Below are 21,916 nucleotides of genomic sequence, written 5' to 3'. Positions count from 1 at the left end.
ACAAATTCTCTCCGCCGTGGGTTTGTCTGGGAGTGTCCTTATCTCTCCCTCAGAGTTAAAGGATGGCTTTGCTACCGCGGCGTCCTAGGCTGGCGGTTTTTTCATTCAGCACTGTAGGTGCCTCGTCCCACTCCGTCCAGGCCGGAAGTCTGCAGCCACATGAATCGGGATCCTTTTTGTGTTACTTGCCTCTTTCCTCTTGCAGCTTTTGAGAATCCTTAGACTTGGGGACCTTGACCATAACGTGCCTTAGGGTAGACTTGGTAGGACGGCTCCCTGGTGACCTTTGACCTTCCTTACCTGGGTAGTTGTATCTCTAGGTTTGGGGAGTTTTCTGTTCTCATCTCTCTGAATATCCTTTCTGCCCCTTTGGCATTCCTAGGACCCTCTGGGATCCTATTAATGTGAATATTTGCTCTTTTCATGTGATCCTGGACTTCCCATAAACTTTATTCCTCTTGATTTTTTTTTCTCTTTCCTTCTCCAGCTGTTTATTTTCAAGCAGCCTCTCTCAGTGCTCACTGGTTCTTTTCTTATTTGATCTATTTTGCTGTTAATGCCTTCTGTTGAGGTCGGCATTGTAGCACAACAGGTTAAGCAGCTGCCTGCGATGTGTGTTCACTGGGTGGAGTCCGCTTCCAATCTAGCTCCCTGCTAATGCCCCCTGGGGAAGCCATGGAAGATGTCTGAGTCTTTGGGGCCCTGCACCCCTATGGGCAATCAGGATGGAGTTTCAGGCTCCTGGCTTAGGCCTGGCCCAGCCCTGTCCATTGCAGTCATTTGGGACGTTAACCAACAGATGGAAGATCTCTCTTTCTGTCTCTCCCTCTGTCTGAAACTCTGCCTTTCAGATAAATAAATAAATCTTTTTTTTTTTTTAAAGAAATGCCTTCTATCACATTTTTAGTTTCATTTGGTGTAATTTTCAGTTGAAGGATCTCTGATGATGTTCGATGACTTTCATCTCTGCCAACTCTGTGTTAACATCGAGTTATTTCTCTGTGTTAGCATATCGAGTTATTTCTCTGTGTCCGCTTGTGCTCCATCAAGTTCCCTACTTTACAGTTTTCATCTGAGCATGTGGACGTTCCAGTTGCTGGACGGGAGTCTTCTCTCACCTCGTTCTCTTCAGGTGAGGGCCCGGGTTCCTGGAAGTTCCTGATGCTCACTGGGGGGACCCGACATCACCTGCACATCGAGAGATGAGTCTTAGGAACCTGACTGTGTCTGTGGCTTTCCTTCGGGAAGTTCTGAGCAGCCTGTTTATTTCTCCGAGTGTGTGTACACCCCTGGTGTTTCAGCACTAGGTAGCACCCCAAGGCATGGTTTGCCCCTTGGCTGGCTGCTGATGTATTTTTACTGATTCAGTCTTACAGGACTCCTGAAACTCAGGTTTGTCCCAAATCTGCAATTGATGTGCTACTTAGAATGAACTGCAAAAGAGCTCCAGAAGGGGTGGTCCATCCCTACCAGCCTCTTCCTGGGCCTGCGGTGGGCCCAGACTCCTTGCCCTGTGTCCACAAATGCCGCAGTGCTGGCCACAGCCAGAGCCCTCAGCTCATCAAGAGCAGTGCAGCCAGGGGCAGGCCCAAAGCTCACCCTGCCATGGTCTGTCTGTGGCCTAGCTGGACTCACTACCCGATGTCACAGCATCAGCCACTGGTGACGCTGGAGGGGGAGCCTCCACTGGGCACTGAAGCCAGTCCAAAGGCCTTGTCTGCAGGCACCGGCTAGGGAGAGGGACCTGTAGGATCTACTCAGTGCTGGGTTTTAAACAGTCCTGTAGTTCCTTGTTGTCTGCCCAGGATTGTAAGAGGAGTGCTTTAGGCAGCCCTTCAGCTGCTCAGGCAAGCCCTGGGTGGGTCATACGTGGATCTCACAGTCCCCTGGCCCTGTGCAGTCTCCGGAGTATACAGCAGGACACAGTCTCCAGCAGATACTGGGGCAAGTCCAGAGCCTGTGTCAATAGGCGCTTGCCTCGGGATGGAGACCATTAGGATCTTCCCAGACACAGTCCCGTAGCCCCTTGCTGTCTGCCCAGGGTTGGAGGAGAGTGATAAGGGCAGCCCCTGGCAGCCGGATGATGCCAGGCTGGTCACACCTGAGTCCCACAGTCACAGGGCCCTGCGGAGTCCAGGCGGTGCCTGCCAGGCCCACCCGAGGCCTGCGGTGACATCTGCCAAAGTGAGCACAGGTCTCTGCTCATTTCCAGGCGAATCTACAGGCTCAGTCTGTGAGCACCAGTGGGGGGCAGAGGCCCTGGGGCTTGATCAGGTGCAGGGTCTCAGCATGGTGAGCCTGGCTCTGAGCTCTGAGAAGTGGCTCTAATCTCTCTTGGCGTTCGTTGCTGGAGTTGCGAGAGGGGTCTCAGAGCCTGCCCAGCTGTGGGAGCTCCAAGGAGTCCCTCCGGGCTGTGGGCCTGGGTCTGGCGCAGGGAGCTCGGCCCTGGTGAACGGTGCCGCCTGGCCCCTCGATTCATTCAGTCTGCTCTCCCGCTCCCGGGCGGGAGGGAGGCATCTCCACACGGCACACTCTCCTTGTTGCTTTCTTCAGTGCCACTGTCCTGATTACAACAGGACAGGTCTCCCACCTGGCCTCTGAGTTCAGGTGAAGGTGACTCGGTGTGCATGGGGCTCTGCACGGGGCGTCTGCGGGGAGGTGGTCCTCGGAGCCTTGGTTCCTCTGTCCCTCAGTTTCATCCTGGGGGATGCTTTAGAAAGTGATGCTCGCCCTCTCCTTTGAGAGCCTTCGTGGGCTCCAGCCGTGCCACACGCACGTTCCTGCACAGAGCAGTCTGCGCTTAAACGAGTGACTGCTGAGCGAGCCGGGTGCCCGTCTCCCATCCCACGCCCCCCACCCCTCAGGCCGGCGAGCGCCACCTTGCTTTCATTCTGTTTCCCCTGATGTCCTGATTCCTGGTCACCTCTGCTTAGACTGGTTCCTCCACCGAAAGCCACGCTCTGGAACTTCATAGTGGACAACGTTGTGGCTTGGTTTTCCTTGAACAACGCTTAGAAAAAGTAAAGGAGAAACAGTCCCTCGCTGAGAGCATTTTGGAGCCTTAGCATTCAATCTTTTTTTTTTTTTTTTTTTTGACAGGCAGAGTGGACAGTGAGAGAGAGAGAGAGACAGAGAGAAAGGTCTTCCTTTGCCGTTGGTTCACCCTCCAATGGCCCCCGCGGCTGGCGCGCTGCAGCCGGCGCACCGCGCTGATCTGATGGCAGGAGCCAGGTGCTTATCCTGGTCTCCCATGGGGTGCAGGGCCCAAGCACTCGGGCCATCCTCCACTGCACTCCCTGGCCACAGCAGAGAGCTGGCCTGGAAGAGGGGCAACCAGGACAGAATCCGGCGCCCCAACCAGGACTAGAACCTGGTGTGCCGGCGCCGCAAGGCGGAGGATTAGCCTAGTGAGCCGTGGCGCCAGCCCAGCATTCAATCTTCAACTCAAGAGAAGTCTTAGGAGCTCCTGAATGGTGGCTGTTGCCAGAATTGGTTTTCCGGCCTCTTCTGTGTTCCTGGGGAATTCTGTCCTTAGCATAGACGGTGTCGTGCAGGTAGCTTGAGGACTTGTGTGCATCATGTATCATGTATCCCGCGATGGCAGATTCTTTCTGCTAGCCAGTTTCTCCCTTTGATGAGGCTTTTGAAATGTTCATGATGACAACTCTCCCAAGTGAAGGAGGATGTCTTTGTGCTCAGAGTTAATTCTTGGAGTGTAAATGTTTTAGGTAATGCTTTGAGTAAAGCAAACGAATAAGAAAATGAAGATAGCTTGGAAAATGGAAAATATTTAAGGAGATTTTGTGAGAGTCCCACGTTGAGTAACTTTCGTGGAAAGGTTTGTTTTCTGTTAGGGATACTGGGTACGTTAGACAGTTGAATCAGTTGTTTTTGTTTTTTTTTTTTTTCAAACTGATATGCTTTTGTTTTGACAAATGAATGATCAAATTGAGTCATTTGACCAAAAATTTTTAGAACACACTCAATCATGGTGCGGTGGTGTTGTTGTTGTGACAATCTCTTGGGGCTGGTGCTGTGGCGTGGTAGGTTAAGCCTCTGCCTGGCACACTGGTATCCCATGTGGGCACCAGTTCAAGTCCTGGGTGCTCTTCTTCCGATCCAGCTCTCTGCTGTGACCTGGGAAAGCAGTGGAAGATGGCCCAAGTGCTTGGGCGCATGCACCCATGTGGGAGACTGGGAGGAAACTCCTGGCTCCTAGCTTTGAATTGGCCCAGTTCTGGCCATTTCGGCCATTTGGGGAGTGAACCAGCAGATGAAAGAGCTCTGTTTCTCTGTCTCACCTTCTCTGCCTGAAACTCTGCCTCTCAAATAAATAAATTGAAAAATATTGAAAAGAAAAAAAAGCAAATCTCTCCCACTAACCCCATAATGCCTGTTTTCTTTCTGTTGTCCAAAAATCACAAATTTGCGGGTGCCGCAGTTCACTAGGCTAATCCTCTGCCTTGCGGCACTGGCACACCGGGTTCTAGTCCCGGTCAGGGTGCCGGATTCTGTCCTGGTTGCCCCTCTTCCAGGGCAGCCCTCTGCTGTGGCCAGGGAGTGCAGTGGAGGATGGCCCAAGTGCTTGGGCCCTGCACCCCATGGGAGACCAGGAGAAGTACCTGGCTCCTGCCATCGGATCAGCGCGGTGCACCGGCTGCAATGCTGTGGCGGCCATTGGAGGGTGAACCAACGGCAAAGGAAGACCTTTCTCTCTGTCTCTCTCTCTCACTGTCCACTCTGCCTGTCCAAAAAAAAAAAAAAAAAAAAAAGCACAAATTTATTTTTTTTTCACTCAAAATGACTTGTATTTTATGATACAAGTATTTGTGTCTATTTTTATATATTTAAAAAAACGCGCTTATTTGAAAGTCAGAGTTAACAGAGATATAGGGAAGGAGGGAGGGAGAAAGCAAGTGCGAGTGAGCACGCTTCCATCTGCTTGCCCACTCCTCAGATGGCTACAGGGGCCAAGGCTGAGCCAAGAGGAGGCCCATAGCTTTTTCCTGGTCTCCCATGTGCAGATGGCAGGGGCCCAAGCACTTGGGCCATCTTCCACTGCTTTCCCAGGCCATTAGCAGGAAGCTGGACCAGAAGTGGAGCAGCTGGGACTTGAACTGGTGCCCATATGGGATGCCAGCATCTCAGGCAGCAGCTTCACTGGCGACCCCTCAAACACTGGCACATGTCAGTTCCTCGTGGAACCTTCTGCTTGCTTCCACGGCATATGAACGTGTCCTTTGAATGCTTGTGTAGCACGCCACTGTCTGGCTAGCCCTGGTTCAGTTATCCAGTCTCCTCTTAAAGAATTTCAGTTCCCTGGTTTTCTGGTCTGCTTGGTCTCAGTGAAGTGTTCAATGGTGTTCAGTTCTCCGTCAAGGAATAGTTCACTTGTTTCTTGTTTTTCTGTTCATTAAACCCAGTCTTGGCAGAGTTTTAGTGCTTTTCCTTTTTAAAAATTTATTTGAAAGGCGGGGGGATAGGGAGGAATAGGGAAAAGGAGGTAGATAGCTCCCATCTGCTCTGTGACTCCCTAAATGCTGGCAACAGCCGGGGCTGGGCCAGGGGGAAGCCAAGAGCCTGGAGCTCCCACATGGGTGCTGGGGACCAAGTACCTGAGCCGTTATCATCAGGTGCCTCGCAGGGTGTGCGTTAGCTGGAAGCTGGAAGCAGGGTGGGAGCTCAAACCCAGGGACCCTGGTGTGAGATGTGGGCATCCCAAGCAGCGTCGTTATCACGGTGCCAAATGCACAACACACACACACACACACACATACACACAGAGTTCTAAACTATGTCATTTATTTTTTGGACATGTTATTTTAGAGTACTGTCAAAACATCAATGTTTGTGTAGGCTTTATTGGAAAATTGCTTTTCTAACATCCCATGTTATCCTGATGTGATTAAAGCATTATCCTGTAGGCTCAGAGTAAAGAGTAGGAAAAGTGGGAGAAGCTGGGTGCGGGTCATTAATCGTGATGGATTTACTAATATGTGAGTCGTGAGTAGGGAAAATGAGATGACAGGTGCAAGGGAACTCATTGTATTAGTGCTGCATGATTTTTACTTTTTTAATGTAAAATTGTTCTGAGATAAATTGTCAAGTAAAATTTAGAAAAGAGTAGGATACATGGAGGCAAGACAGTGTTGGACGCATCATGGGGTTGCCTCATTTCCCGTCGCCTTTCCCTACTTAAAGCTTGGCATCTGTTTTCCATGGGATTCTGGGACATATTTTACTTAGATAGGGGAACAGGAGGGAGTGACGTGGTGGCCATGGTTTAACAACTGTTGATACGGGCGGCCTTGGAGCCAGAAGCGCAATCTTCCCCGTCCCAACCTGTCTCCCAAAAAAGGACGAATTTCTACTTCTCAGGAGCAGGGTCCTTCGGTGGTGACATGTTGTTATACAGGATAGAGGTAGGGAGTTGTATTCAAATCTTAGATTGCTTTTTGAATGAAATCTCCATATTTTAAGATTACTTAAAAGATGTCCTTATTTGTACAGCAGTCCTGTCTCCCTGCCAGCCGCCCGTTCCTCCGGAGCAAGGGGACTGGCTCTGTTCGTCCTCGTAGCCTCTGGCAGTGTCTTGCGCATGGTACAGCAAAAACTTGAATCAACGAACAGAAATCATTAGAAAAGGTGTTAGACAAACATGTAAATCCCAGTACTCTTATTTCAGCAGTAATTAACATTTAGTGCGTTGTCACGTCTGGTGCAAAAACCAACCAACTCACCAGTCCTCAACTACATTTGAAAAGGAAGAGCGTGGCTAGAGTTAGCGAGGATGCGCGTCCCAGCACTGGGATGAAGCTGGATTTGAGCAACTGCAGGTGCCATTTTGAATTCTTCCCTGCGTCATTTTCTGCAGTGGAAAGTTCTGGAAATAAAATGTCAAGGAAATTTTTCAGCACATAATTAGAAATATTCATTTTTTAAAAATGAATATGTTCCTTTGATCTTAATATACAGTACTCCCCTGTAATTACACATTCTTGACTGTTGTACAATGAAGCACAAAGGCACTGTCTTTGAGGTTAGATATCCCTTTTGGCATTTTTTTCTCCTGCAGGTAAAATTTGCCCATTGAAAAATTTTTAGTTGGCCGGTGCCGCGGCTCAATAGGCTAATTCTCCACCTGTGGCACTGGCACCCCAGGTTCTAGTCCCAGTTGGGGTGCCGGATTCTGTCCCGGTTGCCCCTCTTCCAGGGGCAACCTGCTGTGGCCAGGGAGTGCAGTGGAGGATGGCCCAAGTGCTTGGGCCCTGCACCCCATGGGAGACCAGGAGAAGCACCTGGCCCCTGGCTTCGGATCAGCGCGGTGCACCAGCTGTAGCGTGCCGCTGGAGTGACCATTGCGGGGTGAACCAACGGCAAAGGAAGACCTTTCTCTCTGTCTCCCTCTCTCACTGTCCACTCTGCCTGTCAAAAAAAAAAAAAAAAGGAAAATTTTTAGTCTACAGTTTATTTTTTATAACTTTTGAGGTTCAGAAGACCAAAGTTCCAACTATTGTTTTGAAAACATCAGGAAACATTCATGAAGAAGTGACAATGCAAATGTCAAAGCATTTTGAAAATTTTAAGTATATCCTGTTATTCTTCTGTATTTTATGTCTCTGATAACTTTTTGGATATATTTAAGATATTTCCAAATATATATATATATAGACATATATATATATATATATATATATATATATAGACAGGCAGAGTGGATAGTGAGAGAGAGACAGAGAGAAAGTTCTTCCTTTTTGCCGTTGGTTTACCCTCCAGTGGCCACCGCGGCTGGCGTGCTGTGGCCGGCACAGTGCGCTGATCCGAAACCAGGAGCCAGGTGCTTCTCCTGGTCTCCCATGGGGTGCAGGGCCCAAGCACTTGGGCCATCCTCCACTGCACTCCCTGGCCACAGCAGAGAGCTGGCCTGGAAGAGGGGGAACCGGGACAGAATATGGCGCCCCGACCAGGACTAGAACCCGGTGCACCGGCCCCAAAAATATTTTCATAACACTTAACACCAACGACACTTGCTGTATTCTTGCTTTTCCCAACAAGATTTTTTTTTTTTTTTTTGACAGGCAGAGTGGACAGTGAGAGAGAGAGAGACAGAGAGAAAGGTCTTCCTTTGCCGTTGGTTCACCCTCCAATGGCCGCCGCGGCCGGCGCGCTGCGGCCGGCGCACCGCGCAGATCCGATGGCAGGAGCCAGGAGCCAGGTGCTTTTCCTGGTCTCCCATGGGGTGCAGGGCCCAAGCACCTGGGCCATCCTCCACTGCACTCTCTGGCCACAGCAGAGGGCTGGCCTGGAAGAGGGGCAACCGGGACAGAATCCGGCGCCCCGACCGGGACTAGAACCCGGTGTGCCGGCGCCGCTAGGCGGAGGATTAGCCTAGTGAGCCGCGGCGCCGGCCAACAAGATTTTTTAATTAAAAAACTTTTTAGTTATTTCCATTGTGTTATTATGTGAATGGCTTTTTTAAATTGGAGTGTCTAATTCTAGGAAAAAAAGGAATTTCTTTAATTAAAATTATAAAAGGATCCAAAGAATAAATATTTTCAGTTGTGGCTCCGAAAATTCACTTAGGGAGAAAATTGCATTTCAGGATGCCATGTTGAGCCAGCAGAGGTCACTGCAGCCCTGCGGAAAGAAGGCGTGCTCAGCCGGTTACCCTGGACCTGACAGCTGTCATTGGTGTTTCTGGGAACTTGGATTTCACACACATGCATACACACACACACATCATTGAATCTTAGTATAGATGTTTAACACTTATCAGATTCAGCATCTAATACTGTAACATTTAATTTGCCTGTACAAAATAGTGTCACAGGAATTTTCAGCAAAATTGGGGTTTTGCTTATTAAAACTGTTTCTGCCTATGTATCATTGTAGAGTCTGCATTACATGGTGTTCCTTTCTGAGCACACCAACAAAGTATTTCACCGGAGAGTGTTGTCTTAAACAGTTATCAGAGAAATATTCAAGAACTAAACAGCAAAATGCTACTTTGTTATAAAATTTTACTGCTGACCTCACCAGATAGTATGTAGATCTCCAACTAGCCTTGTACAGTAAGCCAGTCACTTGTAGGATGGTTGGTAAAGAACAAGTACAAAGTGTTGTGCAAGGAGCAAGCGGTTGGTGACCAAGGAACACTGACACAGGCCTGTGTGGTTGTTGAATGGGAGTATGGTGGGAGATGCTCCCACAGTTCCTTGCGTCCTAACCTGCTGATCCTCCCTAGTGCATATCGCAGGGGTCAGCCACCTGCGTACTGGAAGGGGAGTTGGATCCTGGCTCTGCCACTTCCTGGTTCTGAGATTATCTTACAGTTCCCAGCATCTCAGATTCCGCATTTGTAAAGTAGGGCCGACAGTGATACCTGTTCAGTGCATTGTGGAATGCAGTCATCGGTTTAACTTATGTAAGGTACTCAGCTGCTTTTATTTCATACCCTCACTTTTCTCAGTAGAACCCGTGCCAAGAGGTGGTGGCTGAACTCTTAGAGCCATTTTTTGACTGTTCCTTGAGGATCAAGATGGAGTGTATCTGTGTTTTTGCTAATTAACCTTCAGTGAGTGTGGTTCTTTATTAAGAATCCAAAGTGTGTATGTAAAACATTTAATGGTTTAAGTTTTCTCCATTTTTTTCTTTAAAGCTATTCCCATATTCATTCTATGAATTCCCTCCTTGTGATCCAATATTTTGCTCAGATTTTTCCAGTGGAGTATGCAATGGCATTTCAGTTGCCATTTTTAGTAATTTGTACTCTTTTTCTCTATTTAAATGTCTTAGTCCATGAAAGCCACAAGACAAGAGGTTTTCTTTCAAGATTTCTCTATAACATTTTATTACAACATTTTTTTCTTATTAGGAATTTATCACGCCGCTTATAAAGCATTTGTGTTCAGTCGACCCAGTTGAAAATGTATAGCAACAATTTGGCCATTTATGTGAGAGGACTTTATTAATTTTCATCTTTTTTTTTTTTTTGGACAGGCAGAGTGGACAGTGAGAGAGAGAGAGACAGAGAGAAAGGTCTTCCTTTTGCCGTTGGTTCACCCTCCAATGGCCACCGCGGCCGGCGCACCGCGCTGATCCGATGGTAGGAGCCAGGTGCTTCTCCTGGTCTCCCATGGGGTACAGGGCCCAAGCACTTGGGCCATCCTCCACTGTACTCCCGGGCCACAGCAGAGAGCTGGCCTGGAAGAGGGGCAACTGGGACAGAATCCGGTGCCCCAACCGGGACTAGAACCCGGTGTGCCGGCGCCGCAAGGCGGAGGATTAGCCTAGTGAGCCGCGGTGCCGGCCCAATTTTCATCTTCTTTTCGCAGTCAAGTCTATTACCTTCATAGCAGTTCTGAATGAGGGAAATTAATGTCTGGTATGGAAATACAGAGACATTTTCCTAGGTGTGGACTTGATCTTGAAAAATGAAGCCAGTCCCGTGCCAAATTTTAATTCTCACTACATATTTTTACATATTCTTTACTCCTAGGCAGTTAGCCACAGAGCCATTGCCCCTGCGTAGATGGAGAAAGCCAATTAAAGTGGGACATTTTGGTTCCTAGTTGCTGCAATTTATTAGTGGCACACAAACAGGGAGGAAAAATTGTTATCCAAACATGTTGTCTCATAAACATCCGGCATTTCTTTAGGTATGGTAAGGATTCCCTAGAATGTAAGACCAAAAAACTACAGTGCCTTCTTCCTTAACTTCAGAGCCATGTATTTCCTAAGCAAAGAATGTTAACGATAATGTCAACTGAGCTGTTCCTGGAAAGAATACACTATATTAACACCCAGATATCTGTAGTTGGATTTTGAAGCAAGTCCTGTGTGTGGCTACCCACTGCTGTGCGTGCACACACACACACACACACACACACAGGTGCGCGCACAAAGGCAGGCATCCCGGAATAGAACATTACGTCATGCAATAGGATACCAGCTGCTGGCTGCACGTGGCTGTGTTCTGACTGTTCTGCAGCCAGCTATCCGAGAAGGAAGCTCCTCCTTCCTGTGTGTTTCTCCCGGTTGTATTAGTGTCCGTGAAGTGTGATGAATTCACAATGCTGAATTAGGGACATTTATCTAGATAGCCTAATGACTGGGATATATAAGGAACTTCTATTGGAATATGTTGCCATCTAGTTTGTAAGTTTAAGCTACAGGGTATCCGTTTTAAAGATAAAAGGAGTCATGATTTTTCATTGTTTTCCAGCTGTCAGAGATAAACATCAGTTTGCCTGTTTTAGTTTTCTAGAATGAGGTTGGGCTGAAGTATGTTTTGTCAGTAATTCTTTCATGGGGGTTCAGCAAATAGCTCAGCATACTATTCAGATCATTTTTCAGTAATTTTTTATTCTTCTAAGACACTTAAATAATACAGTGATTTTAATGCATACTAATAGAAATGTTTGAAGGCTAAAATTAATTTCTTAAATTATTAGATTATTAGAATTTCTTCTGGGTACTTAGAAGCAGTAAGCGTGGGAGCTGTGTAATTTTGTAATAGTATACAACTTTTTAATTTCTTAGTGGTTTTTTTGTTTTGTTTTTTTTTTTGTTTTTTTGTTTTTTTTTTTGTTTGTTTTTTTTTTTTTTTTTTTTTGACAGGCAGAGTTAGACAGTGAGAGAGAGACAGAGAGAAAGGTCTTCGTTTTCAGTTGGTTCACCCCACAATGGCTGCTGCGGCCGGCGCACTGCAGCTGGCACACTATGCTGATCTGAAGCCAGGAGCCAGGTGCTTCCTCCTGGTCTCCCATGCGGGTGCAGGGCCCAAGCACTTGGGCCATCCTCCACTACACTCCCGGGCCACAGCAGAGAGCTGGCCTGGAAGAGGAGCAACCGGGACAGAATCCGGCGCCCTGACCGGGACTAGAACCCAGTGTGCCGGCACTGTAGGCGGAGGATTAGCCTATTGAGCCGCGGCAACAGCCTAATTTCTAAGTGTTTTACTTATATATTTGTTTATTTGAAAGGCAAAGTAACAGAGAGAGAGATCTTCTACCCACTCGTTAACTCTCCAAATGACTGCAGTAGCCAAGTCTGATTCAGGGCAAAGTTAGGAGCCAGGAATTCCTAACTAATCTAGGTGGGTGACAGGGGCCCAAGTACTTTGGGCCATCTTCCACTGCTTTCCCATGTGCATTAGCAGGGAACTGGATCAAAGGCAAAGCAGCTAGGCCTGGAACCAGTACTCCAAAATGGGACACCAGTTTCACAGTGTCTTAACCCACTGTGCCACAACACCAGCCCCTATGCTGTATAGTCTTAAAATGACTGAACATGAAACCTGATCGGGGCTTGAAACGACTGTACCATCCCAACACTGGGTACATTCATTTATTAATGCCACAGGCTTGTAAGCACTGGGCACAGGATGAGAGAACGCAACATCTCTGCCCTTGACCAGTCCCCTGTGCAGGGGGAGGGCAGGGCTGTAACCAGGGAAACGAGTGGATAGTGTGGCTGGTGGCAGAGCAGCAACGTGAACCGTGGGCTGTGCAGGTGCATCTGGGACAACCAGCCATGGAAAAGGTTGATGAGGCAAGGCAATTAGAGCAAGTGACACGTGACCGAGGGCACTGTGGCCTGGCTTGCGGGAAGCGAGGCACATCTGCAGGGATTCCCTGAGGGCGTGAATGGGTCTGCAGTGAGCTCACCAGGTTCTAGTCCCGGTCGGGGCGCCGGATTCTGTCCCGGTTGCCCCTCTTCCAGGCCAGCTCTCTGCTGTGGCCAGGGAGTGCAGTGGAGGATGGCCCAGGTGCTTGGGCCCTGCACCCCATGGGAGACCAGGAGAAGCACCTGGCTCCTGCCATCGGATCAGCGCGGTGCGCCGGCCGCAGCGCACCAGCTGCGGCGGCCATTGGAGGGTGAACCAACGGCAAAAGGAAGACCTTTCTCTCTGTCTCTCTCTCTCACTGTCCACTCTGCCTGTCCAAAAAAAAAAAAAAAATACAGGACACCCTGTTTAATTTGAATTCAGATACACACGGAATGGATCTTTTAATCTAAATATGTCTGAAATGTAAACGTAACTGGGCATCCTGTGTTTTATGTTGTGGCCTGAGTTAGAAACGCATCAGTAGTGGGTTCCAGCATAGTAGAAAATGTCAACTGATGACTGATGTCCATGATCTTGGCCTCCCAGGACTTCTCTGGGTACTAGCGAGTGATGGCTCTTACTCTTTCTCCCGCTCCTTCCTCCTCACCCCCAGAATCAGTATTGGGGCAAGTGTTATTGATCACTGTGGTGTTGTCGGTGTTATTGTAGGATAACAGTAGTAATTACTATATACTGAGCACTTGTTATACTCGGCTCTTCATGTAGTTATTTTAGCCTCACAACAACCAGGTGAGAACAGGCAGTGTTACTTCTCACAGATGAGGAAGTAAATAATTTAGATCAAGTTAGACAGCTAAGTCAAGCAACAGGTGGACCCATGATGTCTTTCTTTTTTTTAAGATTTATTTATTTATATTTGAAACTCAGAGTTACACAGAGAGAACAGAGGCGGCGGGGAGGGGTGGTCTTCCATCCACTGGTTCACTCCCCAATTGGCCGCACCAGCCGGAGCTGCACCGACCTGGAGCCAGGAGCTTCTTCCAGGTCTCCCACATGGGTGCAGGGGCTCAAGGACTTGGACCATCTTCTACTGCTTTCCCAGCCCACAGCAGAGAGCCGGATCGGAAATGGAGCAGCCGGGTCTTGACCCGGTGCCCATATGGGATGCCGGCACTGCAGGCGGCAGCTTTACCCGCTATGCCACAGTGCAGGCCCATGAAGGTGTGTTCTTAGCATCCCTTCTATAGGGTTTGGATCAGGACAGTGTGTGGCCAGCGTCATGGCCAAGTTTGTTCTCCACCGGCTGAGGGCCTGTCTTCTTTTCCTTTGCTATAAGTTTTGTTAATTTCTCTTCATGAGTACAGGTGTGTGTTCAGATCCGACGCTGTGTGTTTTTTTTCAGATTTCTGAGTTCTCCCTTTTTTGGCTAAACTTATTTTATCTTGCTCTTTAATATAGCATACTCCTCGAAGCCTTCAGAAACATCTGGGTTTCCTTCTCGAGTCTCTAAGTTCAGCGTGAGATAAACGAATTCCTATGGGGCAAACGTCAAATAACAGACAGGGCCTAGGAAAGCCTAAATGGATCTGGACTCCGTACTTACAATTGTGTGTACTCTGAGGTTTTGTTTTTTTTTTTAAATTTGAAAGATTCATTTATTTAACTGAAAGAGTTACAGAGGAGCAGAGGCAGAGAGAAAGAAAGAGAGAGAGAGAGAGAGAGAGAGAGAGAGAGAGGCCTTCCATTCACTGGTTCACTCCCCAAATGGCTGCAATGGTCGGAGCTGGGCTGATCTGAGGCCAGGAACCAGGAGCTTCTTTCTGGTCTCCCACATGGGTGCAGGGCCCAAGGACTTGGGCCGTCCTCCACTGCTTTTTCAGGCACATTAGCAGGAAGCTGGATGGGAATTGGAGCAGCCAGGACTTGAACAGGTGGCCATATGGGATGCTATTGCCATAGCACTAGCACCTATACTCAGTTTTTTTTTAAAAAAATTATTATTTGACAGGTAGAGTTACAGACAGTGAGAGACAGAGAGAAAGGTCTTCCCTCCATTGGTTCACTCCCCAAATGGCCACTACGGCCGGCGCTGCACCAATCTGAAGCCAGGAGACAGATGCTTCTTCCTGGTCTCCCATGTGGGTGCAAGGGCCCAAGCACCTGGGCCATCTTCCACTGCCTTCCCAGGCCACAGCAGAGAGCTGGACTGGAAGAGGAGCAACCAGGACTAGAACCCGGTGCCCATGTGGGATGCCGGTGCTGCAGGTGGAGGATTAACCAAGTGAGCCATGGCGCCAGCCCCTACTCAGAGTTTTAAGTGAGTTATACCAAGCTAAAGACTGGAAATCCATAAAAATATTTTATCATCCAAATTAACATTTAAAACTATTTTCATTTTTCTCTCATTAAAATTTATTTATTTATGAAAGGCAGAGAGAGATCTTCCATCTCCTCATTCTCTCCCCAAATACCTGCAACAACTAGGGTTGAGCCAAACTGAAGAAAGGAGTCCAGAGCTCCATCTGGGTCTCCAGTGTGGGTGGCAGGGACCCAAATGCTTGAGCTGTCACCTGCTGCCTCCTGAGGGCACGCGTAAGCAGGGCGCTGGACTCCCAGGGGAAGCTGGCAGTCCCGAGCATCTTTCTCGAGCATCTTTCTCGCTGCTCCCAGCTATTTTAGTTTTCTTTCCGTGTCCTGACACACACCCTTCTTCACCACCTGATTTCACTCTGCCACGTTCTTAGTTACACAGATTTCAGAAAGATGACAGTTGGTTGACTACAAAAGATCACTGATTGATAAACTAAAGGATGCGATGTTCTACTCTGTGGCCAGCACCTACCCAGTGAGTTCTTTCTTTCAGGCCAGAGCATTTGCATTTTCCCAGTGATTAGAGTTCAGGTTTTGGCTTGGTTGGATGCGCGGAGAGATTTAAGTTATGAGGATTGAAGGCTCAGATCTGTGCTGCCCGCTGTCACCCGTGGGCCCACTTCTCGCCGGTAATCCCTCTCCACGGCGCTCCGTCCTGCAGGGTCCTGGCTCCCTGTTTCTGAGCTGCTTGTGACATTTGGGGAACTGCTTTCCAAAGCTGGATCTTGGTAGCCAATTTAAATATGTAAGAAAACCACACCTTAAAATGTGCAGTTGAGGGCATTGGCATTCAGTATCTTTTAAATTTAAGGAATAAATCGAGTGAAACAATGACAAGGGGTCCGAGTTTGCTAAGTATCTTGTGATCACGTTTTGGTAAGAGGCATGAGAAATACTCAAATGCAACTCAACGTAATACTCCAGTATGAACTCAAATTATCACCTGTAATAGCTAGAAATTTGAATTAACTAAATTGTGAAACCTACTTAAGAAATTAAAATTAATTGATATCATCTTTGCAGAACTCATTATATGTAGGTTCTTAAGTAGAATTATGTTAAGTGATGGTAAGAAATAATTCGTGACCAAAATGATCAGACGAGATATTTTACAAATTAATGGTAACACAATAAGTGTAGGCATTCCACCTCATGCATACATAAGTAATTATTCATCTTAGTGTTTGAAACTGCTGTCATAGAGGTATTTGCTCTTAATTACTTTGCTAGACAATTTCTTTAAAAAAAAAAAAAAAAGATCTATTTATTTGAAGGGCAGAGTGACACCGGGAGAGGGGAAAGAGAGATTGTCCATACACTGGTTCACTCCACAAATGCCCACAATAGCGGGGGTTGGGCCAGGTTGGAGCCAGGTGCCAGGAACGCAGTCCAGGTCTCCTATGTAGAGACTCGTGTCCCTGAGCCATCATTTGCTGCAGGAAGCTTGATCAGAAACAGAGCCGCTGGGATTCAAACCAGCCACTCCTATGCAGCGTGCAAGTACCAAGCAGCTTTTTTTTTTTTTTTTTTTTTTGACAGAGTGGACAGTGAGAGAGAGAGAGAAAGGTCTTCCTTTTGCCGTTGGTTCACCCTCCAATGGCCGCCGCGGCCAGCACGCTGCGGCCGGCGCACCGCGCTGATCTGATGGCAGGAACCAGGTGCTTCTCCTGGTCTCCCATGCGGGTGCAGGGCCCAAGTACTTGGGCCATCCTCCACTGCACTCCCTGGCCACAGCAGAGAGCTGGCCTGGAAGAGGGGCAACCGGGACAGAATCTGGCGCCCCAACCGGGACTAGAACCCGGTGTGCTGGCGCTGCAAGGCAGAGGATTAGCCTAGTGAGCCGCGGCGCCGGCCTCCAAGCAGCTTCTTAACTCGCCATGCTGCACCACCCACCCCCAGTCATTATACTGTTAATCAGTGTGATTCAGAGGTCACAATTTGCACAGCACCTGAAATTTGAATGATTAAGTAGGGAGACAGAATTTGGCAGATATCTGTCCCTATAAACACAAATACGACATAGGTTAACGAACCAGCTCTAAGGTGGAAGGCAGGCCTAGGAACTTTCTGGTTTATTTCAGGAGTGATAGCAGATAGCTGATGCCTCAGAATGGCTCTGAAGGCTGTGTTAGACATTGATTTCAACAAACATTGGTTGAGAGCCTGTCAGGTACCCAGGGCCACAGGGAGCAATGGGCATGCAACGGTGAGTGAGAGAGACAGGGGCCTGTCTGCCTGGAGCCAGTGGAATTGTCCAGGTAGGCTGTGTGTTCCCCTACATAAGCAGGTTGTTGTAAAATTTCCCTTTCACTTTGTAGACCAAGGATGTAAGCTCTGTATCCATGGCCCCAGACTGAGGTAGCTTCCCTGCACTCCCGGTCCCTCGCGCCTGTCTCTATGGGAGCCTTCACTTCAGTGGTGGGTTCCTTGGCGAGGAAGCGGCTGTGAGCAGTTGTGATGCCCTGGGTCAGCCGTGCACCTGCTGGGCCTGATGCCCTTCTGCTTGTGTTGCAGCAATTCCTCCAGAGACTCGGAATGTCATTGTGATGAGCACTGAGAACTAAACAAACGAGTGATTGGATTCCAAAGCCACTCAGATAACTCCAGTCTTACAAGGAACCCTGACTTATTTCAAAGTACTTATCCAGGACCTTCGTTATTCCTTAACACAGGAGGTAAAAGCAAAGTGAGTACCGGAGGCTTCGGTGTGGCCAGCTCTATTGTGGAGGAGCTAATGGGATTGTAAGGGTCAGGCCACCTACCTCAGTTTGAGGCTAACAGGCGGTCATGGTCAGGGCAGGAGGTCAAGGCCGGCACCAAGCAACTGGGTCGAGGGTCTTGTTAGGGGGCGTCAGACCATCTGGGTATTTGTGGGGTGTGTATGAATGGGCGTGAGCTCCCAGGTGTATACATGTCCATAGACAGGTGGAAGGACAGGGCCAGCACAGCCAGCTCCCTCCTGGTCAGCGTGAATGCAGACAGTTCCTTACAAAGCCGCGTGTCACATCCAGGCCAGCGGATGCACTAGACAATGAACTCAGGTTGTTCTCCCAGACGCAGTCATATGGTTGATCCACAAACATGACAGAGATGAGGCTGAGACCAGGTGTTTGGGCGGAGCAAGAAATCTGACCATCTGGTCCGGCAACTAGACTCGCACCATGTGATTTCCAAGTGAGGCTTTTTTTCTAAACGCAACCAGAAATTCACATTGAACCCCAGAGCCTGGTATTTTTTTCCTTTCTGGCTGATTCTCGGGGGACCAGCCTTTCCTGTTAGTTTCAGGAATATGAAGGAGGTGACTGTGGTCTTTACTTTTCTGTCGCTGATGCAGAGCCTTAAGGGTCTTTCCTGTTGCCCACAACACCAAATGGCTTTAAGAATGTGCACCAAGTGACGGTCGCTTTCGTGTGAAAACAATGGGAAGTTCTTCCAGCGACATGAAGGATCTTATTTTGGCTGAATGAAAACTGTAGCAAGTCTGGTTTTGCTTGCAACTAAGTGCAAAGATTGCTTCCTGTGAAACAGGTGGTATGATGTGGGGGAGAAAGCTGGGGCCTTTGAAGTTGTTGAATTCAGACCTAGTGTCTACCCCAACAGCACTGATTCCTGGGGAAATCAGGGAATGCCAGTCCCAGGGCTCTTGGGGGCCTGCAGGAGATAATCAAGCCAAGTCCTAGCAGAGCTCCTGCCGTGAGCTGAGTACCCCTGACTATTCTTGCTTTATCGGGATGCTGCTTTTGGAGGATCATGTATATTGTCAATAATCTCTTTAAATAAGTTTTTAAAATGTAATTGTATTTGAAAAGCAGAGGGAACAGAGACAGAAGGAGTTGGGATTCTTTTCACTGGTTCACTCCTGAAATGCACACGACAGCCAGAACTGGGCCAGGCCAAAGTCAGGAACCCAGAACTCAATTCAGATCTCCTGTGTGGATGGCAGGGACCCAAATACTCGAGCCATTACCACTGCCCAGAGTTGTGCACATGAGTAGGAAGCTGAAATTGGAAGCAGAGCTGAGACTTGAACTTAGGAACTCTGATATGGAATGTAGGCATTCCAAGTAACATTTTTATTTTTATTTATTTTATTTTAATTTTATTTGTAAAGCAGAGCGAGAGAGAGAGATGGAAAGAGATCTACTTGCTGCCTTACTCCCTAAATACCTGCAACAGCTGGGCCAGGGTGAAGCCAGGAGCCCAGAACTGAATCCAGGCCTCCCACGTGGGTGGCAGGACCCCAAGTGCTTGAACCACCACCTGCTGCCTCCAGAGTGTGCATTAGCAGGAAGCTGGATTGGAAGCGAAGTAGCCAGGACTTGAACCAGGCACTCTGATACGAGTGCAGGTGTCCCAAGCAGCAGCCCTGCCGGTTCTTAACTTCTACACCAAACGCCCTCCCCTAATGAGATTGTACAGGCTACCCTTCTCTCTCTCCCCAGGTCCCCCCACCCCCGCGACACTGGCATCCCATATCAGAACACCGGCTTGAGTCCTGGCTGCTCTGCTCCTATCCAGCACCCTGCTAATGGCCTGGGGAGGCAGAAGGGTGGCACAAGTACCTGGGCCCCTATACCCACGTGGGAGACCCGGATGGACTCCCAGGCTCCTGGCTTCAGCCTGGACCAGCCCTGGCTGTTGTAGCCATTTGGGGAGTAAACCAGAATTTGGAAGATGTCTCTGTTTCATTCTGTCACTCTGCCTTGCAAATAAATAAATAAGTGAATCTTTAGCCCCGAGGCACAGGTATATTGATGTGGGTGCCGGAACCAGGAAAACCAGTGGACCACAGCTGGGGACAATGCTGAGTGTGGCCTGGAACAAAGGGCAGGTGACACAGCCGGGGCCAGCAGAGCACAGCAGGGAGACACCACCCATAGGGAGCCCTGCCCAGCCACTCCTACCGCAGCCTCAAGGGAGAGTGGGGGTGGTACTGTGAGGTCTGCCCGCGTGGGAGGCAGCTGGGAGAGAGGGAGCTCACGTGGAGTCAAGCCTGGACAGTAAGGGCCTAAGGCGTGAGGGAGGCCCAGGTTGTATTAACTTTCTGGCCTTCTGTGGTTTCCCAGGGAGAATGCCATTGCTGGGTAGTGTGGACCAACCTCAGGATTCTCACTGTTCCATCTGCTTCCCAGAAAACAGGGTTTTAGCCCCTTTCCGTCTAGTTTAGGGCAGGCAGTAATGTATCATTTTGAAGCGCATAGTTTCCCAATAGTTGAAGGTGAGGAAGTAGCATCCGTCTGTAGCAGGTGCCACCTCTGGACGGCAGCCTCGAGGGAGAGTGAGGGTGGCGGTATGAGAAGAACACTGAGTGGCTGGGGCTCAAGCCCTGACCCTGGCGCATGCCTCGGATGGCCGTCACACCGCAGTCTGCTTCTCACACATGAGCGTGCCCTAATATCTGCCTGGCGCAAATGTGAGGATGACGGGAGACAGACCCCACATGAGCTGTGTAAATGCTTGAATGATGAGACCCCCCACCCATACCCCCTACCTGCACCCCCCCAAGGTTTTGGGCTTTTTTTTTTTTTTTTTTGACTGGCAGAATAGACAGAGAGAAAGGTCTTCCTTTCCCATTGGTTCACCCCCCAATGGCCGCCGCAGCCAGTGCATCGTGCTGATCCAAAGCCAGGAGTCAGGTGCTTCTCCTGGTCTCCCACGAGTGGGCAGGGCCCAAGCACTTGGGCCATCCTCCACTGCCCTCCCAGGTCACAGCAGAGAGCTGGACTGGAAGAGGAGCAACCGGGACAGAATCCGGCACCCTGACCAGGACTAGAATCCAGTGTGCTGGCACTGCAGGTGGAGGATTAGCCTAGTGAGCCGCGGCGCCAGCCCTCCTCCAAGGTTTTGAATACAGCCAGCGTGTCAGCACTGACCTGTGCTGTGTGTAGTCAGGGTGCAGGGCCAGGGCATCTGTGACAGCACAATGCAAGAGCACCCACCACTAGTCCAGTAGCCCTGGAATATTCTAAGTGTGAAGAACTGGTGAAAACCATTCATTCGGCCCACAGGTCTTGAATGCACACTGCGTGTGTGAGCAGCAGTGCGGCAGAGGCTCTGGTTCCACTCCAGTGGCAGACACGTGTTCCAGCCTGGGGTTTAAATGCAAGTGGAACTGGCTTAATGCCCCTTGGCACTGGTGTGGACGGTGGTAGCGGACAGCCTCAGCAGCAGCAGAAGTGCAAGAACGATGCTAGTTTTTAACCCCCGATTCTTGGCTTCACACCCAAGCAGTGTAGCCCCAGAGAGCCCTAAACATCCCACCACCACTCACTGTCCCCAAGACCACGTGACCAGGTCCCTGCTGCTGTCTCTCCACCCGGTGCTCCCTAAAGCCACTGTGCTGCCACCTGGTGGCCTGGGTGGGGACCTGCCTGAATTCCCATGTCGAAAAGATTGCTTCGTTTTCTGCATTTTCTTCCCACGAGGTGAATGTACTCTGGGTTCCCCATTCCCTCTGTTTCACCCCTCTTACCGGTGAAAATCCTTGCAATAGGCTTTTGCACACGCGCTTGTGTTTATCTGCCTCTTCTTTGTAGGCATTTCTCATTTCTCCAGATAACTATCAGGTGTCTGTGCATGGCAGTACACTGGTTTTATAGTTGATAGGAGGTTTTAATGACATTAGTCTCATGTACACAAAGCTTAGTCTCAGAGGTGACAATTGATAAACTGAAAACTGTAAGATGAGGTAGAAAGTTTTAGTATAAGACTTTTTTTTTTTTTTTTTGACAGGCAGAGTGGACAGTGAGAGAGAGAGACAGAGAGAAAGGTCTTCCTTTTCCGTTGGTTCACCCCCCAAATGGCCACCATGGCCAGTGCACCATGCTGATCTGAAGCCAGGAGCCAGGTGCTTATCCTGGTCTCCCATGGATGCAGGGCCCAAGCACTTGGGCCATCCTCCACTGCACTCCCTGGCCACAGCAGAGAGCTGGCCTGGAAGAGGGGCAACCGGGACAGAATCCGGCGCCCCAACCG

General features: G+C 49.1%; 1 protein-coding gene across 5 annotated transcripts in view; it reads left to right on the top strand.

Moving 5' to 3' along the window:
- Positions 1–21,916, top strand: part of SCAF8 (SR-related CTD associated factor 8) — a 292,087-nt gene that overhangs the window by 179,054 nt on the left and 91,117 nt on the right. The window contains exon 22 of one of the 5 annotated variants that reach the window (XR_007923154.3): positions 17,456–17,627. The exons of the other annotated variants lie outside the window; for them this stretch is intronic. The gene's annotated coding sequence lies outside the window, so the exon portion shown is untranslated. The remainder of the gene's footprint in view (positions 1–17,455; positions 17,628–21,916) is intronic. 5 annotated transcript variants of the gene reach the window in all.

The sequence above is a fragment of the Oryctolagus cuniculus genome, chromosome 5, assembly GCF_051225735.1.
Source record: "Oryctolagus cuniculus isolate XC-2025 breed Fujian yellow rabbit chromosome 5, ASM5122573v1, whole genome shotgun sequence".
Classification (NCBI taxonomy): domain Eukaryota; kingdom Metazoa; phylum Chordata; class Mammalia; order Lagomorpha; family Leporidae; genus Oryctolagus; species Oryctolagus cuniculus.
This window is presented reverse-complemented; position numbering and strand designations above follow the sequence as displayed.